Here is a 16925-nt window from a genome sequence, read left to right as displayed (position 1 = left end):
GTCTGCAGATAGCTCGCAGCCAGAAAGAGCTAGCCTGGAAAGCTGTTGCTCAGCCTCATCTGCCCATGGCACTGCTCGCACAGAGGCAGAGAGACTGGGGCTTCTTGCTTGTCTTGCCACCTCAAAATTCAAACGTAGATTTGGAGGTTCGTTCAGGGGGCCTCTGGCAGCCCAGTTCCGAAAATGGGAACGTCTGCAGATAGCTCGCCGGCAGAAAGAGCTAGCCTGGAAAGCTGTTGCTGAGCCTCATCTGCCCATGGCACTGCTCGCACAGAGGCACAGAGAGTGGGGCTGCTTGCTTGTCTTGCCGCCTCAAACTTCAAACGTAGTTTAGGTGGTCCACGCAGGGAGCCTCTGGCAGCCCTGCTCTGAAAATGCGAACGTCTGCAGATAGCTCGCATCCAGAAAGAGCTAGCCTGTAAAGCTGTTGCTCAGCCTCATCTGCCCATGGCACTGCTCGCACAGAGGCACAGAGACTGGGGCTGCTTGCTTGTCTTGCAACCTCAAACTTCAAACGTATCTTAGGTGGTCCGTGCAGGGGGCCTCCGGCAGGCCCTGTTCCGAAAATGGGAACGTCTGCAGATAGCTCGCAGGCAGAAAGAGCTAGCCTGGAAAGCTGTTGCTCAGCCTCATCTGCCCATGGCACTGCTCACACAGAGGCACAGAGCCTGGGGCTGCTTGCTTGTCTTGCCCCCTCAAACTTCAAATGAATCTTAGGTGGTCCGTGCCGGCCAAATCCGGCAGCCCTGCTCTGAAAATGCGAACGTCTGCAGATAGCTCGCAGCCAGAAAGAGCTAGCCTGGAAAGCTGTTGCTCAGCCTCATCTGCCCATGGCACTGCTCGCACAGAGGCACAGAGACTGGGGCTGCTTGCTTGTCTTGACCCCTCAAAAGTCAAAAGTAGCTTGGGTGGTCCGTGCAGGGGGCCTCCGGCAGGTCTGCTCCGAAAATGCGAACGTCTGCAGATGGCTCGCAGGCAGAAAGAGCTAGCCTGGAAAGCTGTTGCTCAGCCTCATCTGCCCATGGCACTGCTCGCACAGAGGCACAGAGACTGGGGCTTCTTGCTTGTCTTGCCACCTCAAACTTCATACGTGTCTTAGGTGGTCCATGCCAGGAGCCTCTGGCAGCGCTGCTTCGAAAATGCGAACGTCTGCAGATAGCTCGCATCCAGAAAGAGATAACCTGGAAAAGCTGTTGCTCAGCCTCATCTGCCCATGGCACTGCTCGCACAGAGGCACAGAGACTGGGGCTGCTTCTTGTCTTGCCCCCTCAAACTTCAAACGTAGTTTAGGTGGTCCACGCGGGGAGCCTCTGGCAGCCCTGCTCTGAAAATGCGAACGTCTGCAGTTAGCTCGCAGCCAGAAAGAGCTAGCGTGGAAAGCTGTTGCTCAGCCTCATCTGCCCATGGCACTGCTCGCACAGAGGCACAGAGACTGGGGCTGCTTGCTTGTCTTGCACCCTCAAACTTCAAATGTAGTTTAGGTTGTCTGTGCCGCCCAACTCCGGCAGCCCTGCTCTGAAAATGGGAACGTCTGCAGATAGCTCGCAGGCAGAAAGAGCTAGCCTGGAAAGCTGTTGCTCAGCCTCATCTGCCCATGGCACTGCTCGCACAGAGGCACAGAGCCTGGGGCTGCTTGCTTGTCTTGCCCCGTTAAAGTTCAAAAGTATCTTAACTTTTCCGTGCAGGGGGCTCCGGCAGCTCTGCTCCGAAAACGCGAACGTCTGCAGATAGCTCTCAGCCAGAATGAGCTACCGTGGAAAGCTGTTGCTCAGCCTCATCTGCCCATGGCACTGCTCGCACAGAGGCACAGAGACTGGGGCTGCTTGCTTGTCTTGCAACCTCAAACTTCAAACGTATCTTAGGTGGTCCGTGCAGGGGGCCTCCGGCAGCCCTGCTCCGAAAATGCGAACGTCTGCAGATAGCTCGGAGCCAGAAAGAGCTAGCCTGTAAAGCTGTTGCTCAGCCTCATCTTCCCATGGCACTGCTCGCACAGAGGTACAGAGACTGGGGCTGCTTGCTTGTCTTGCCACCTCAAACTTCAAACGTAGCTTAGGTGGTCCGTGCCAGGAGCCTCTGGCAGCGCTGCTTTGAAAATGCGAACGTCTGCAGATACCTCGCAGGCAGAAAAAGCTAGCGTGGAAAGCTGTTGCTCAGCCTCATCTACCCATGGCACTGCTCGTTCAGAGGCACAGAGACTGGGGCTGCTTGCTTGTCTTGCCCCTCAAACTTCAAACGTAGTTTAGGTGGTCCACGCCGGGAGCCTCTGGCAGCGCTGCTCTGAAAATGCGAACGTCTGCAGATAGCTCGCAGCCAGAAAGAGCTAGCCTGGAAAGCTGTTGCTCAGCCTCATCTGCCCATGGCACTGCTCGCGCAGAGGCACAGAGACTGGGGCTGCTTGCTTGTCTTGCCACCTCAAAATTCAAACGTAGTTTAGGTGGTCCACGCCGGGAGCCTCTGGCAGTGCTGCTCTGAAAATGCGAACGTCTGCAGATAGCTCGCAGCCAGAAAGAGCTAGCCTGGAAAGCTGTTGCTCAGCCTCATCTGCCCATGGCACTGCTCGCACAGAGGCACAGAGACTGGGGCTGCTTGCTTGTCTTGACAACTCAAACTTCAAACGTAACTTAGGTGGTCCGTGCCGGGCGCCTCCGGCAGCCCTGCTCCGAAAATGCGAACGTCTGCAGATAGCTCGCATCCAGAAAGAGCTAGCCTGGAAAGCTGTTGCTCAGCCTCATCTGCCCATGGCACTGCTCGCGCAGAGGCACAGAGACTGGGGCTGCTTGCTTGTCTTGCCCCGTTAAAGTTCAAAAGTATCTTAAGTTTTCCTTGCAGGTTGCCTCCGGCAGCTCTGCTCAGAAAATGCGAACGTCTGCAGATAGCTCGCAGCCAGAAAGAGCTAGCCTGGAAAGCTGTTGCTCAGCCTCATCTGCCCATGGCACTGCTCGCACAGAGGCAGAGAGACTGGGGCTTCTTGCTTGTCTTGCCACCTCAAAATTCAAACGTAGATTTGGAGGTTCGTTCAGGGGGCCTCTGGCAGCCCAGTTCCGAAAATGGGAACGTCTGCAGATAGCTCGCCGGCAGAAAGAGCTAGCCTGGAAAGCTGTTGCTGAGCCTCATCTGCCCATGGCACTGCTCGCACAGAGGCACAGAGACTGGGGCTGCTTGCTTGTCTTGCCGCCTCAAACTTCAAACGTAGTTTAGGTGGTCCACGCAGGGAGCCTCTGGCAGCCCTGCTCTGAAAATGCGAACGTCTGCAGTTAGCTGGCAGCCAGAAAGGGCTAGCGTGGAAAGCTGTTGCTCAGCCTCCTCTGCCCATGGCACTGCTCGCACAGAGGCACAGAGACTGGGGCTTCTTGCTTGTCTTGCCACCTCAAACTTCAAACGTACATTTGGAGGTTCGTTCTGGGGGCCTCTGGCAGCCCTGTTCCGAAAATGGGAACGTCTGCAGATAGCTCGCAGGCAGAAAGAGCTAGTCTGGAAAGCTGTTTCTCAGCCTCATCTGCCCATGGCACTGCTCGCACAGAGGCACAGAGACTGGGGCTGCTTGCTTGTCTTGCCCCGTTAAAGTTCAAAAGTATCTTAAGTTTTCCTTGCAGGTTGCCTCCGGCAGCTCTGCTCAGAAAATGCGAACGTCTGCAGATAGCTCGCAGCCAGAAAGAGCTAGCCTGGAAAGCTGTTGCTCAGCCTCATCTGCCCATGGCACTGCTCGCACAGAGGCAGAGAGACTGGGGCTGCTTACTTGTCTTGACCCCTCAGACTTCAAACGTATCTTAGGTGGTCCGTGCCAGCCAAATCCAGGAACCCTGCTCCAAAAAATGCGAACGTCTGCAGATGGCTCGCCGGTAGAAAGAACTAGCCTGGAAAGCTGTTGCTGAGCCTCATCAGCCCATGGCACTGCTCGCACAGAGGCACAGAGACTGGTGCTTCTTGCTTGACTTGCCACCTCAAAATTCAAACGTAGATTTGGAGGTTCGTTCAGGGGGCCTTTGGCAGCCCAGTTCCGAAAATGGGAACGTCTGCAGATAGCTCGCCGGCAGAAAGAGCTAGCCTGGAAAGCTGTTGCTGAGCCTCATCTGCCCATGGCACTGCTCGCACAGAGGCACAGAGACTGGGGCTGCTTGCATGTCCTGCAACCTCAAACTTGAAACGTATCTTAGGTGGTCCGTGCAGGGGGGGTCCGGCAGCCCTGCTCCGAAAATGCGAACGTCTGCAGATAGCTCGCATCCAGAAAGAGCTAGCCTGTAAAGCTGTTGCTCAGCCTCATCTGCCCATGGCACTGCTCGCACAGAGGCACAGAGACTGGGGCTGCTTGCTTGTCTTGCAACCTCAAACTTCAAACGTATCTTAGGTGGTCCGTGCAGGGGGCCTCCGGCAGGCCCTGTTCCGAAAATGGGAACGTCTGCAGATAGCTCGCCGGCAGAAAGAGCTAGCCTGGAAAGCTGTTGCTGAGCCTCATCTGCCCATGGCACTGCTCGCACAGAGGCACAGAGACTGGGGCTGCTTGCTTGTCTTGCCCCCTCAAACTTCAAACGTAGTTTAGGTGGTCCACGCGGGGAGATTCTGGCAGCCCTGCTTTGAAAATGGGAACGTCTGGAGTTAGCTCGCAGGCAGAAAGAGCTAGCCTGGAAAGCTGTTGCTCAGCCTCATCTGCCCATGGCACTGCTCACACAGAGGCACAGAGCCTGGGGCTGCTTGCTTGTCTTGCCCCCTCAAACTTCAAATGAATCTTAGGTGGTCCGTGCCGGCCAAATCCGGCAGCCCTGCTCTGAAAATGCGAACGTCTGCAGATAGCTCGCAGCCAGAAAGAGCTAGCCTGGAAAGCTGTTGCTCAGCCTCATCTGCCCATGGCACTGCTCGCACAGAGGCACAGAGACTGGGGCTGCTTGCTTGTCTTGACCCCTCAAAAGTCAAAAGTAGCTTGGGTGGTCCGTGCAGGGGGCCTCCGGCAGGTCTGCTCCGAAAATGCGAACGTCTGCAGATGGCTCGCAGGCAGAAAGAGCTAGCCTGGAAAGCTGTTGCTCAGCCTTATCTGCCCATGGCACTGCTCGCACAGAGGCACAGAGACTGGGGCTTCTTGCTTGTCTTGCCACCTCAAACTTCATACGTGTCTTAGGTGGTCCATGCCAGGAGCCTCTGGCAGCGCTGCTTTGAAAATGCGAACGTCTGCAGATAGCTCGCATCCAGAAAGAGATAACCTGGAAAAGCTGTTGCTCAGCCTCATCTGCCCATGGCACTGCTCGCACAGAGGCACAGAGACTGGGGCTGCTTCTTGTCTTGCCCCCTCAAACTTCAAACGTAGTTTAGGTGGTCCACGCGGGGAGCCTCTGGCAGCCCTGCTCTGAAAATGCGAACGTCTGCAGTTAGCTCGCAGCCAGAAAGAGCTAGCGTGGAAAGCTGTTGCTCAGCCTCATCTGCCCATGGCACTGCTCGCACAGAGGCACAGAGACTGGGGCTGCTTGCTTGTCTTGCACCCTCAAACTTCAAATGTAGTTTAGGTTGTCTGTGCCGCCCAACTCCGGCAGCCCTGCTCTGAAAATGGGAACGTCTGCAGATAGATCACAGGCAGAAAGAGCTAGCCTGGAAAGCTGTTGCTCAGCCTCATCTGCCCATGGCACTGCTCGCACAGAGGCACAGAGCCTGGGGCTGCTTGCTTGTCTTGCCCCGTTAAAGTTCAAAAGTATCTTAACTTTTCCGTGCAGGGGGCTCCGGCAGCTCTGCTCCGAAAACGCGAACGTCTGCAGATAGCTCTCAGCCAGAATGAGCTACCGTGGAAAGCTGTTGCTCAGCCTCATCTGCCCATGGCACTGCTCGCACAGAGGCACAGAGACTGGGGCTGCTTGCTTGTCTTGCAACCTCAAACTTCAAACGTATCTTAGGTGGTCCGTGCAGGGGGCCTTCGGCAGCCCTGCTCCGAAAATGCGAACGTCTGCAGATAGCTCGGAGCCAGAAAGAGCTAGCCTGTAAAGCTGTTGCTCAGCCTCATCTGCCCATGGCACTGCTCGCACAGAGGTACAGAGACTGGGGCTGCTTGCTTGTCTTACTCCCTTAAACTTCAAACGTACATTAGGTGGTCCGTGCCAGCAAACTCCAGCAGCCCTGCTCCGAAAATGCGAACGTCTGCAGATAGCTCTCAGCCAGAAAGAGCTAGCCTGGAAAGCTGTTGCTCAGCCTCATCTGCCCATGGCACTGCTCGCACAGAGGCACAGAGACTGGGGCTGCTTGCTTGTCTTGCAACCTCAAACTTCAAACGTATCTTAGGTGGTCCGTGCAGGGGGCCTCCGGCAGCCCTGCTCCGAAAATGGGAACGTCTGCAGATAGCTCGCCGGCAGAAAGAGCTAGCCTGGAAAGCTGTTGCTGAGCCTCATCTGCCCATGGCACTGCTCGCACAGAGGCACAGAGACTGGGGCTGCTTGCTTGTCTTGCCCCCTCAAACTTCAAACGTAGTTTAGGTGGTCCACGCGGGGAGATTCTGGCAGCCCTGCTTTGAAAATGGGAACGTCTGGAGTTAGCTCGCAGGCAGAAAGAGCTAGCCTGGAAAGCTGTTGCTCAGCCTCATCTGCCCATGGCACTGCTCACACAGAGGCACAGAGCCTGGGGCTGCTTGCTTGTCTTGCCCCCTCAAACTTCAAATGAATCTTAGGTGGTCCGTGCCGGCCAAATCCGGCAGCCCTGCTCTGAAAATGCGAACGTCTGCAGATAGCTCGCAGCCAGAAAGAGCTAGCCTGGAAAGCTGTTGCTCAGCCTCATCTGCCCATGGCACTGCTCGCACAGAGGCACAGAGACTGGGGCTGCTTGCTTGTCTTGACCCCTCAAAAGTCAAAAGTAGCTTGGGTGGTCCGTGCAGGGGGCCTCCGGCAGGTCTGCTCCGAAAATGCGAACGTCTGCAGATGGCTCGCAGGCAGAAAGAGCTAGCCTGGAAAGCTGTTGCTCAGCCTTATCTGCCCATGGCACTGCTCGCACAGAGGCACAGAGACTGGGGCTTCTTGCTTGTCTTGCCACCTCAAACTTCATACGTGTCTTAGGTGGTCCATGCCAGGAGCCTCTGGCAGCGCTGCTTTGAAAATGCGAACGTCTGCAGATAGCTCGCATCCAGAAAGAGATAACCTGGAAAAGCTGTTGCTCAGCCTCATCTGCCCATGGCACTGCTCGCACAGAGGCACAGAGACTGGGGCTGCTTCTTGTCTTGCCCCCTCAAACTTCAAACGTAGTTTAGGTGGTCCACGCGGGGAGCCTCTGGCAGCCCTGCTCTGAAAATGCGAACGTCTGCAGTTAGCTCGCAGCCAGAAAGAGCTAGCGTGGAAAGCTGTTGCTCAGCCTCATCTGCCCATGGCACTGCTCGCACAGAGGCACAGAGACTGGGACTGCTTGCTTGTCTTGCACCCTCAAACTTCAAATGTAGTTTAGGTTGTCCGTGCCGGCCAAATCCGGCAGCCCTGCTCTGAAAATGGGAACGTCTGCAGATAGATCGCAGGCAGAAAGAGCTAGCCTGGAAAGCTGTTGCTCAGCCTCATCTGCCCATGGCACTGCTCGCACAGAGGCACAGAGCCTGGGGCTGCTTGCTTGTCTTGCCCCGTTAAAGTTCAAAAGTATCTTAACTTTTCCGTGCAGGGGGCTCCGGCAGCTCTGCTCCGAAAACGCGAACGTCTGCAGATAGCTCTCAGCCAGAATGAGCTACCGTGGAAAGCTGTTGCTCAGCCTCATCTGCCCATGGCACTGCTCGCACAGAGGCACAGAGACTGGGGCTGCTTGCTTGTCTTGCAACCTCAAACTTCAAACGTATCTTAGGTGGTCCGTGCAGGGGGCCTTCGGCAGCCCTGCTCCGAAAATGCGAACGTCTGCAGATAGCTCGGAGCCAGAAAGAGCTAGCCTGTAAAGCTGTTGCTCAGCCTCATCTGCCCATGGCACTGCTCGCACAGAGGTACAGAGACTGGGGCTGCTTGCTTGTCTTACTCCCTTAAACTTCAAACGTACATTAGGTGGTCCGTGCCAGCAAACTCCAGCAGCCCTGCTCCGAAAATGCGAACGTCTGCAGATAGCTCTCAGCCAGAAAGAGCTAGCCTGGAAAGCTGTTGCTCAGCCTCATCTGCCCATGGCACTGCTCGCACAGAGGCACAGAGACTGGGGCTGCTTGCTTGTCTTGCAACCTCAAACTTCAAACGTATCTTAGGTGGTCCGTGCAGGGGGCCTCCGGCAGCCCTGCTCCGAAAATGGGAACGTCTGCAGATAGCTCGCCGGCAGAAAGCGCTAGCCTGGAAAGATGTTGCTCAGCCTCATCTGCCCATGGCACTGCTCGCACAGAGGCACAGAGACAGCGGCTGGTTGCTTGTCTTGCCACCTCAAACTTCAAACGTAACTTAGGTGGTCCGTGCGGGGAGCCTCTGGCAGCCCTGCTCTGAAAATGCGAACGTCTGCAGTTAGCTGGCAGCCAGAAAGGGCTAGCGTGGAAAGCTGTTGCTCAGCCTCATCTGCCCATGGCACTGCTCGCGCAGAGGCACAGAGACTCGGGCTGCTTGCTTGTCTTACTCCCTTAAACTTCAAACGTACATTAGGTGGTCCTTGCCAGCCAACTCCAGCAACCCTGCTCCGAAAATGCGAACGTCTGCAGATAGCTCTCAGCCAGAAAGAGCTAGCCTGGAAAGCTGTTGCTCAGCCTCATCTGCCCATGGCACTGCTCGCACAGAGGCAGAGAGACTGGGGCTTCTTGCTTGTCTTGTCACCTCAAAATTCAAACGTAGATTTGGAGGTTCGTTCAGGGGGCCTCTGGCAGCCCTGTTCCGAAAATGCGAACGTCTGCAGATAGCTCGCCGGCAGAAAGAGCTAGCCTGGAAAGCTGTTGCTGAGCCTCATCTGCCCATGGCACTGCTCGCACAGAGGCACAGAGACTGGGGCTGCTTGCTTGTCTTGCCACCTCAGACTTCAAATGTAGCTTAGGTGGTCCGTGCAGGGGGCCTCCGGCAGCCCTGCTCTGAAAATGTGAACGTCTGCGGATAGCTCGCAGGCAGAAAGAGCTATCCTGGAAAGCTGTTGCTCAGCCTCATCTGCCCATGGCACTGCTCGCACAGAGGCACAGAGACTGGGGCTGCTTGCTTGTCTTGCCACCTCAAACTTCAAACGTAGCTTAGGTGGTCCGTGCCAGGAGCCTCTGGCAGCGCTGCTTTGAAAATGCGAACGTCTGCAGATACCTCGCAGGCAGAAAAAGCTAGCGTGGAAAGCTGTTCCTCAGCCTCATCTACCCATGGCACTGCTCGTTCAGAGGCACAGAGACTAGGGCTGCTTGCTTGTCTTGCCCCTCAAACTTCAAACGTAGTTTAGGTGGTCCACGCCGGCAGCCTCTGGCAGCGCTGCTCTGAAAATGCGAACGTCTGCAGATAGCTCGCAGCCAGAAAGAGCTAGCCTGGAAAGCTGTTGCTCAGCCTCATCTGCCCATGGCACTGCTCGCACAGAGGCACAGAGACTGGGGCTGCTTGCTTGTCTTGACAACTCAAACTTCAAACGTAACTTAGGTGGTCCGTGCCGGGCGCCTCCGGCAGCCCTGCTCCGAAAATGCGAACGTCTGCAGATAGCTCGCATCCAGAAAGAGCTAGCCTGCAAAGCTGTTGCTCAGCCTCATCTGCCCATGGCACTGCTCGCGCAGAGGCACAGAGACTGGGGCTGCTTGCTTGTCTTGACCCCTCAAACTTCAAACGAACCTCAAGTGGTCCGTGCCGGCCAAATCCGGCAGCCCTGCTCTGAAAATGCGAACGTGTGCAGATAGCTCGCATCCAGAAAGAGCTAGCCTGGAAAGCTGTTGCTCAGCCTCATCTGCCCATGGCACTGCTCGCGCAGAGGCACAGAGACTGGGGCTGCTTGCTTGTCTTGCCACCTCAAAATTCAAACGTAGTTTAGGTGGTCCACGCCGGGAGCCTCTGGCAGTGCTGCTCTGAAAATGCGAACGTCTGCAGATAGCTCGCAGCCAGAAAGAGCTAGCCTGTAAAGCTGTTGCTCAGCCTCATCTGCCCATGGCACTGCTCGCACAGAGGCACAGAGACTGGGGCTGCTTGCTTGTCTTGACAACTCAAACTTCAAACGTAACTTAGGTGGTCCGTGCCGGGTGCCTCCGGCAGCCCTGCTCCGAAAATGCGAACGTCTGCAGATAGCTCGCATCCAGAAAGAGCTAGCCTGGAAAGCTGTTGCTCAGCCTCATCTGCCCATGGCACTGCTCGCGCAGAGGCACAGAGACTGGGGCTGCTTGCTTGTCTTGCCCCGTTAAAGTTCAAAAGTATCTGAAGTTTTCCTTGCAGGTTGCCTCCGGCAGCTCTGCTCAGAAAATGCGAACGTCTGCAGATAGCTCGCAGCCAGAAAGAGCTAGCCTGGAAATCTGTTGCTCAACCTCATCTGCCCATGGCACTGCTCGCACAGAGGCAGAGAGACTGGGGCTTCTTGCTTGTCTTGCCACCTCAAAATTCAAACGTAGATTTGGAGGTTCGTTCAGGGGGCCTCTGGCAGCCCAGTTCCGAAAATGGGAACGTCTGCAGATAGCTCGCCGGCAGAAAGAGCTAGCCTGGAAAGCTGTTGCTGAGCCTCATCTGCCCATGGCACTGCTCGCACAGAGGCACAGAGACTGGGGCTGCTTGCTTGTCTTGCAACCTCAAACTTCAAACGTATCTTAGGTGGTCCGTGCAGGGGGCCTCCGGCAGCCCTGCTCCGAAAATGCGAACGTCTGCAGATAGCTCGCAGCCAGAAAGAGCTAGCCTGGAAAGCTGTTGCTCAGCCTCATCTGCCCATGGCACTGCTTGCACAGAGGCACAGAGACTGGGGCTGCTTGCTTGTCTTGCCCCCTCAAACTTCAAACGTAGTTTAGGTGGTCCACGCGGGGAGATTCTGGCAGCCCTGCTCTGAAAATGCGAACGTCTGCAGTTAGCTCGCAGCCTTAAAGCCTAGAGTGGAAAGCTATTGCTCAGCCTCATCTGCCCATGGCACTGCTCGCACAGAGGCACAGAGACTGGGGCTGCTTGCTTGTCTTGCACCCTCAAACTTCAAATGTAGCTTAGGTTGTCCGTGCCGCCCAACTCCGGCAGCCCTGCTCTGAAAATGGGAACGTCTGCAGATAGCTCGCAGGCAGAAAGAGCTAGCCTGGAAAGCTGTTGCTCAGCCTCATCTGCCCATGGCACTGCTCGCACAGAGGCACAGAGCCTGGGGCTGCTTGCTTGTCTTGCCCCCTCAAACTTCAAATGAATCTTAGGTGGTCCGTGCCGGCCAAATCCGGCAGCCCTGCTCTGAAAATGGGAACGTCTGCAGATAGCTCGCAGCCAGAAAGAGCTAGCCTGGAAAGCTGTTGCTCAGCCTCATCTGCCCATGGCACTGCTCGCACAGAGGCACAGAGACTGGGGCTGCTTGCTTGTCTTGACCCCTCAAACGTCAAACGTAGCTTAGGTGGTCCGTGCAGGGGGCCTCCGGCAGGTCTGCTCCGAAAATGCAAACGTCTTCAGATGGCTCGCAGGCAGAAAGAGCTAGCCTGGAAAGCTGTTGCTCAGCCTCATCTGCCCATGGCACTGCTCGCACAGAGGCACAGAGACTGGGGCTTCTTGCATGTCTTGCCACCTCAAACTTCAAACGTAGATTTGCAGGTTTGTTCAGGGGGCCTCTGGCAGCCCTGTTCCGAAAATGGGAACGTCTGCAGATAGCTCGCATCCAGAAAGAGATAACCTGGAAAGCTGTTGCTCAGCCTCATCTGCCCATGGCACTGCTCGCACAGAGGCACAGAGACTGGGGCTGCTTGCTTGTCTTGCCGCCTCAAACTTCAAATGTAGTTTAGGTGGTCCACGCAGGGAGCCTCTGGCAGCCCTGCTCTGAAAATGCGAACGTCTGCAGTTAGCTGGCAGTCAGAAAGTGCTAGCGTGGAAAGCTGTTGCTCAGCCTCCTCTGCCCATGGCACTGCTCGCACAGAGGCACAGAGACTGGGGCTTCTTGCTTGTCTTGCCACCTCAAACTTCAAACGTACATTTGGAGGTTCGTTCTGGGGGCCTCTGGCAGCCCTGTTCCGAAAATGGGAACGTCTGCAGATAGCTCGCCGGCAGAAAGAGCTAGCCTGGAAAGCTGTTGCTCAGCCTCATCTGCCCATGGCACTGCTCGCAGAGAGGCACAGAGACTGGGGCTGCTTGCTTGTCTTGCCCCGTTAAAGTTCAAAAGTATCTTAAGTTTTCCTTGCAGGTTGCCTCCGGCAGCTCTGCTCAGAAAATGCGAACGTCTGCAGATAGCTCGCAGCCAGAAAGAGCTAGCCTGGAAAGCTGTTGCTCAGCCTCATCTGCCCATGGCACTGCTCGCACAGAGGCAGAGAGACTGGGGCTGCTTACTTGTCTTGACCCCTCAGACTTCAAACGTATCTTAGGTGGTCCGTGCCAGCCAAATCCAGGAACCCTGCTCCAAAAATGCGAACGTCTGCAGATGGCTCGCCGGTAGAAAGAACTAGCCTGGAAAGCTGTTGCTGAGCCTCATCAGCCCATGGCACTGCTCGCACAGAGGCACAGAGACTGGTGCTTCTTGCTTGACTTGCCACCTCAAAATTCAAACGTAGATTTGGAGGTTCGTTCAGGGGGCCTTTGGCAGCCCAGTTCCGAAAATGGGAACGTCTGCAGATAGCTCGCCGGCAGAAAGAGCTAGCCTGGAAAGCTGTTGCTGAGCCTCATCTGCCCATGGCACTGCTCGCACAGAGGCACAGAGACTGGGGCTGCTTGCTTGTCTTGCAACCTCAAACTTGAAACGTATCTTAGGTGGTCCGTGCAGGGGGGCTCCGGCAGCCCTGCTCCGAAAATGCGAACGTCTGCAGATAGCTCGCATCCAGAAAGAGCTAGCCTGTAAAGCTGTTGCTCAGCCTCATCTGCCCATGGCACTGCTCGCACAGAGGCACAGAGACTGGGGCTGCTTGCTTGTCTTGCAACCTAAAACTTCAAACGTATCTTAGGTGGTCCGTGCAGGGGGCCTCCGGCAGGCCCTGTTCCGAAAATGGGAACGTCTGCAGATAGCTCGCCGGCAGAAAGAGCTAGCCTGGAAAGCTGTTGCTGAGCCTCATCTGCCCATGGCACTGCTCGCACAGAGGCACAGAGACTGGGGCTGCTTGCTTGTCTTGCCCCCTCAAACTTCAAACGTAGTTTAGGTGGTCCACGCGGGGAGATTCTGGCAGCCCTGCTTTGAAAATGCGAACGTCTGCAGTTAGCTCGCAGCCTTAAAGGGCTAGCCTGCAAAGCTGTTGCTCAGCCTCATCTGCCCATGGCACTGCTCGCACAGAGGCACAGAGACTGGGGCTGCTTGCTTGTCTTGCACCCTCAAACTTCAAATGTAACTTAGGTTGTCCGTGCCGCCCAACTCCGGCAGCCCTGCTCTGAAAATGGGAACGTCTGCAGATAGCTCGCAGGCAGAAAGAGCTAGCCTGGAAAGCTGTTGCTCAGCCTCATCTGCCCATGGCACTGCTCACACAGAGGCACAGAGCCTGGGGCTGCTTGCTTGTCTTGCCCCCTCAAACTTCAAATGAATCTTAGGTGGTCCGTGCCGGCCAAATCCGGCAGCCCTGCTCTGAAAATGCGAACGTCTGCAGATAGCTCGCAGCCAGAAAGAGCTAGCCTGGAAAGCTGTTGCTCAGCCTCATCTGCCCATGGCACTGCTCGCACAGAGGCACAGAGACTGGGGCTGCTTGCTTGTCTTGACCCCTCAAAAGTCAAAAGTAGCTTGGGTGGTCCGTGCAGGGGGCCTCCGGCAGGTCTGCTCCGAAAATGCGAACGTCTGCAGATGGCTCGCAGGCAGAAAGAGCTAGCCTGGAAAGCTGTTGCTCAGCCTCATCTGCCCATGGCACTGCTCGCACAGAGGCACAGAGACTGGGGCTTCTTGCTTGTCTTGCCACCTCAAACTTCGTACGTGTCTTAGGTGGTCCATGCCAGGAGCCTCTGGCAGCGCTGCTTTGAAAATGCGAACGTCTGCAGATAGCTCGCATCCAGAAAGAGATAACCTGGAAAAGCTGTTGCTCAGCCTCATCTGCCCATGGCACTGCTCGCACAGAGGCACAGAGACTGGGGCTGCTTCTTGTCTTGCCCCCTCAAACTTCAAACGTAGTTTAGGTGGTCCACGCGGGGAGCCTCTGGCAGCCCTGCTCTGAAAATGCGAACGTCTGCAGTTAGCTCGCAGCCAGAAAGAGCTAGCGTGGAAAGCTGTTGCTCAGCCTCATCTGCCCATGGCACTGCTCGCACAGAGGCACAGAGACTGGGGCTGCTTGCTTGTCTTGCACCCTCAAACTTCAAATGTAGTTTAGGTTGTCTGTGCCGCCCAACTCCGGCAGCCCTGCTCTGAAAATGGGAACGTCTGCAGATAGCTCGCAGGCAGAAAGAGCTAGCCTGGAAAGCTGTTGCTCAGCCTCATCTGCCCATGGCACTGCTCGCACAGAGGCACAGAGACTGGGGCTGCTTGCTTGTCTTGCAACCTCAAACTTCAAACGTATCTTAGGGGGTCCGTGCAGGGGGCCTCCGGCAGCCCTGCTCCGAAAATGGGAACGTCTGCAGATAGCTCGCCGGCAGAAAGCGTTAGCCTGGAAAGATGTTGCTCAGCCTCATCTGCCCATGGCACTGCTCGCACAGAGGCACAGAGACAGCGGCTGGTTGCTTGTCTTGCCACCTCAAACTTCAAACGTAACTTAGGTGGTCCGTGCGGGGAGCCTCTGGCAGCCCTGCTCTGAAAATGCGAACGTCTGCAGTTAGCTGGCAGCCAGAAAGGGCTAGCGTGGAAAGCTGTTGCTCAGCCTCATCTGCCCATGGCACTGCTCGCACAGAGGCAGAGAGACTGGGGCTTCTTGCTTGTCTTGTCACCTCAAAATTCAAACGTAGATTTGGAGGTTCGTTCAGGGGGCCTCTGGCAGCCCTGTTCCGAAAATGCGAATGTCTGCAGATAGCTCGCCGGCAGAAAGAGCTAGCCTGGAAAGCTGTTGCTGAGCCTCATCTGCCCATGGCACTGCTCGCACAGAGGCACAGAGACTGGGGCTGCTTGTTTGTCTTGCCACCTCAGACTTCAAATGTAGCTTAGGTGGTCCGTGCAGGGGGCCTCCGGCAGCCCTGCTCTAAAAATGTGAACGTCTGCGGATAGCTCGCAGGCAGAAATAGCTAGCCTGGAAAGCTGTTGCTCAGCCTCATCTGCCCATGGCACTGCTCGCACAGAGGCACAGAGACTGGGGCTGCTTGCTTGTCTTGCCACCTCAAACTTCAAACGTAGCTTAGGTGGTCCGTGCCAGGAGCCTCTGGCAGCGCTGCTTTGAAAATGCGAACGTCTGCAGATACCTCGCAGGCAGAAAAAGCTAGCGTGGAAAGCTGTTGCTCAGCCTCATCTACCCATGGCACTGCTCGTTCAGAGGCACAGAGACTGGGGCTGCTTGCTTGTCTTGCCCCTCAAACTTCAAACGTAGTTTAGGTGGTCCACGCCGGGAGCCTCTGGCAGCGCTGCTCTGAAAATGCGAACGTCTGCAGATAGCTCGCAGCCAGAAAGAGCTAGCCTGGAAAGCTGTTGCTCAGCCTCATCTGCCCATGGCACTGCTCGCACAGAGGCACAGAGACTGGGGCTGCTTGCTTGTCTTGACAACTCAAACTTCAAACGTAACTTAGGTGGTCCGTGCCGGGCGCCTCCGGCAGCCCTGCTCCGAAAATGCGAACGTCTGCAGATAGCTCGCATCCAGAAAGAGCTAGCCTGCAAAGCTGTTGCTCAGCCTCATCTGCCCATGGCACTGCTCGCGCAGAGGCACAGAGACTGGGGCTGCTTGCTTGTCTTGACCCCTCAAACTTCAAACGAACCTTAAGTGGTCCGTGCCGGCCAAATCCGGCAGCCCTGCTCTGAAAATGCGAACGTCTGCAGATAGCTCGCATCCAGAAAGAGCTAGCCTGGAAAGCTGTTGCTCAGCCTCATCTGCCCATGGCACTGCTCGCGCAGAGGCACAGAGTCTGGGGCTGCTTGCTTGTCTTGCCACCTCAAAATTCAAACGTAGTTTAGGTGGTCCACGCCGGGAGCCTCTGGCAGTGCTGCTCTGAAAATGCGAACGTCTGCAGATAGCTCGCAGCCAGAAAGAGCTAGCCTGGAAAGCTGTTGCTCAGCCTCATCTGCCCATGGCACTGCTCGCACAGAGGCACAGAGACTGGGGCTGCTTGCTTGTCTTGACAACTCAAACTTCAAACGTAACTTAGGTGGTCCGTGCCGGGCGCCTCCGGCAGACCTGCTCCGAAAATGCGAACGTCTGCAGATAGCTCGCATCCAGAAAGAGCTAGCCTGGAAAGCTGTTGCTCAGCCTCATCTGCCCATGGCACTGCTCGCGCAGAGGCACAGAGACTGGGGCTGCTTGCTTGTCTTGACCCCTCAAACTTCAAACGAACCTTAAGTGGTCCGTGCCGGCCAAATCCGGCAGCCCTGCTCTGAAAATGCGAACGTCTGCAGATAGCTCGCATCCAGAAAGAGCTAGCCTGGAAAGCTGTTGCTGAGCCTCATCTGCCCATGGCACTGCTCGCGCAGAGGCACAGAGACTGGGGCTGCTTGCTTGTCTTGCCACCTCAAAATTCAAATGTAGCTTAGGTGGACCGTGCAGGGGGCCTCCGGCAGCCCTGCTCCGAAAATGTGAACGTCTGCGGATAGCTCGCAGCCAGAAAGAGCTAGCCTGGAAAGCTGTTGCTGAGCCTCATCTGCCCATGGCACTGCTCGCACAGAGGCACAGAGACTGGGGCTGCTTGCTTGTCTTGCAACCTCAAACTTCAAACGTATATTAGGTGGTTTGTGCAGGGGGCCTCCGGCAGCCCTGTTCCGAAAATGGGAACGTCTGCAGATAGCTCGCATCCAGAAAGAGCTAGCCTGTAAAGCTGTTGCTCAGCCTCATCTGCCCATGGCACTGCTCGCACAGAGGCACAGAGACTGGGGCTGCTTGCTTGTCTTACTCC

Source organism: Opisthocomus hoazin, chromosome 16 (genome assembly GCF_030867145.1).
Source record: "Opisthocomus hoazin isolate bOpiHoa1 chromosome 16, bOpiHoa1.hap1, whole genome shotgun sequence".
NCBI classification, from domain to species: Eukaryota; Metazoa; Chordata; class Aves; order Opisthocomiformes; family Opisthocomidae; genus Opisthocomus; species Opisthocomus hoazin.
Note: the sequence above shows the minus strand (reverse complement) of the source record.